The sequence below is a fragment of the Galeopterus variegatus genome, unplaced genomic scaffold, assembly GCF_000696425.1.
Source record: "Galeopterus variegatus unplaced genomic scaffold, G_variegatus-3.0.2 Scaffold3464, whole genome shotgun sequence".
Taxonomy (NCBI): domain Eukaryota; kingdom Metazoa; phylum Chordata; class Mammalia; order Dermoptera; family Cynocephalidae; genus Galeopterus; species Galeopterus variegatus.
The window spans coordinates 225,879-228,816 of NW_007729575.1; positions in this window are offsets into that span (position 1 = coordinate 225,879).

Here is a 2,938-nt window from a genome sequence, read left to right on the forward strand (position 1 = left end):
GGCGGGGGGGCCCCCCCGCCGAGGGTTCGGATCCCACGTACAGACCGGCCGCTCACTGGCTGAGCGAGGTGCGGGTGCAACACCGAGGGTTGCGATCCCGTTGCCGGTCCCGGTCCAGTACGGGCGCGACACTGAGGGTTGCGATCCGTTGCCGGTCACGAAAAAAAAAAAAAAAGATAAAACATCTAATTAGTTTTAGCCATATAATAAGTGCTCAGTAAATTTTGTTTTTCATTATTATTGTCATCATCATCAGCAGCAGCAGCACTCTCAACACCATCATCAAGGTACTGGGTTGTCACTGTGGTGCTCAGAGAGAGAGTCGGATGGACAAGTACCAGATGGAGCCAACCACAGTGTTGTAAATCAGATGCCACAGGATTCATCTGTGCAGTGTCAGATACAAAAATCTACTGAAGAAATGATTACATCCCAAGTGCCTCTAAATATTTGAGCCTACTTCCCTGTTAATTTTGCCAACCAGGTTAAAATAAGCTCAAAAAAGGGATTGAGTAGGCAAAACTGGGGGAGAACTGGAACGAATAATGAGCACTTAATAATCTAATTTCCATTAAGCAAGGAATGTTCTTGTCTCTTTCTGTAATGGATGGTATAAATTTGAGAGAATGACTTTTTCATAGAAGATCTTCTAAAAACAATGAAGTTGACTACTGCTTTTCAGAACTTGGTGGTTTGTACGTAATTACATTTTTCATTATGTTCTTGTATCCTTGCGCTTACTTACAGTGGAATTAACTCTCCTCTTACACAACAATGGAAAATTGAAATGAGACAATCATTTTCCCCCAATAAATAGACATGAAACTTCTCAAACAGTACAAGAAAGAAATGATCTCTGTTCTACTTTGTATGTTCTTAGTCTCCTGGTCCCTAAATTAATCTGCAACTATGGCTACAATTTAACTGCTGTTTATATTGCAACCAGATGTGAATAAAGTTACAAGAGACTTTCACATGAAGAAAAAATAAATAAGGAACATACTCTTTGTATTATCTGTACCTCCTCTTGACAAACCACATGATTGCTCCTTGTTGAGATATACCTTGACAAAGAAACTCATTAATCCATTTCTTAATTCATAAAATATTTCTGAGTATTACTATTAGCCATATACTATGTTAAGCAATGCCGAGGCTGCAGTGAACTTCATGAATTCTACTTTCTAGCAGTTTCGATATAAACAGATCACTGAATTCCATGTACTTTGTTTTTCATCCCTCAGGTGGGGAGGGGAAAAGGCTACTATTTTTTTAGTGATTATTGTGCCAGATACTATCCTAGACACTCTACAAATCTTTGGTGGCATAGCTTACCTTCTGACAAGTACATCCACCACTATAGCTCCCTACCTAGTCTTCTCATCTTTAAGGAAAGGATTTCCACAAACATTGCAGAAAGTCAGCATTCTGAATGCACAAAACTCCTTTAGTGGATATCACAACAAAGAGAGATAACTTCCTTTTGGAATGAGATGTGAGAGATGAAACTAGATACAGCATTTTGAAGGCAAGGGCCTGAAAGTAGATTAATGCCATGCAAAGACTCAGACATGTTATCTTTAAATAAAGCAGGCAGAAGAGGAAGGAAAGGAATAACAATCGATCCAACTGCTTTCACAAGAACTTTACGGACAGCTCTGCAGGAACTAAATAATTGGTAATAGCTATTGTGTTTTTCTGTATCACTAAACCAGAAATGAGTGTTCATGGAAATGTCACTCAATAGCCAAGAGAAAAATAAGGAACAATGATCAGTTTGACATTTTAGATAAGAGATGTATTTTCCTTTGGTTCAATATAAAAGTTTCTATGCAACATCTAATTATGTTTTATACTGGATTTCAGGTGTGTTTCATTACTGTATCAATTCTTTTGTTGATGTCTCCAAAAATATACTTGGTTACTCTTCTAAGAATGACTTTATCCTCTCTATGAAGCCTGGACATCCAATCAACAAATGATATGTCATCAAAAATAACTTATAAAAGGAGGCAAGAATTAGAAATTTCACCTCAAAAAATTTTCCACTTCTGTGAAGAACAATGCACACTGTCAAATTACTGGTTCAGAAGGTGAACCCGTAGGAAGCCCTTCCTGAGGTTGACCAACCAGTTTGATTTTCCTGGGGCTAATGGATTCTATGGACATTGGACTTTCAATGTTAAAATGGGAAAGTCCCTAGGAAACCAGGATGAGTTGGTCATCTGACTTTTCTTCAGAGATTTGTTGTGATGATCGAATAAAATAATGCTTATTAAAGCATTAAAATAATGTCACCTAATGTGCTTACTAGAGGCAGATGTTGTGCTACTAAGTTAGTTTTGCTTAAGATCTCTCTGCTCCTGAATATCTCAACTTGCATAACTGATGTCAAGGACAGGTCAGAAAAGAGAATGAATAGAAAGCCAGAGACACCCCTTTGTTTGGGATAGAATGTGGGGCATTTACAAAACTGTAGTAGTGGGGACAGCTGGAGAGGGTCACTTTGAGTCTGAGAATAGGTTCCTGAGCAAGAATGAGGGAAGCAAGTGAATTAGCTATAGGTAGGTAAACTATACTGATTACTAATATTATTACAATATATTTATTATATAGTCTAATAGCATATTTACTATATATTACATTTATAACATATATGTAATAATATACAATAAATACACATGTAATAATTATATATAATATACCATTTAAAAGAGCCTCAACTGTCCCACTCATGAACTATACATTAAATCTCCATTTCCTTGAGTATAAAATGGTGTTAGATGGGTTACTACTTCACAGGGGGGATTTCTTCAATGAGTAGATGATATAATTTATGTACATCACTTTTATGTGTTAAGTATTCCATTTCTCCTCAAGACCCCTGGCCTAGACAACCATTCCAGAGAATTGCCTATCCTGGATATTTCGTATAAAT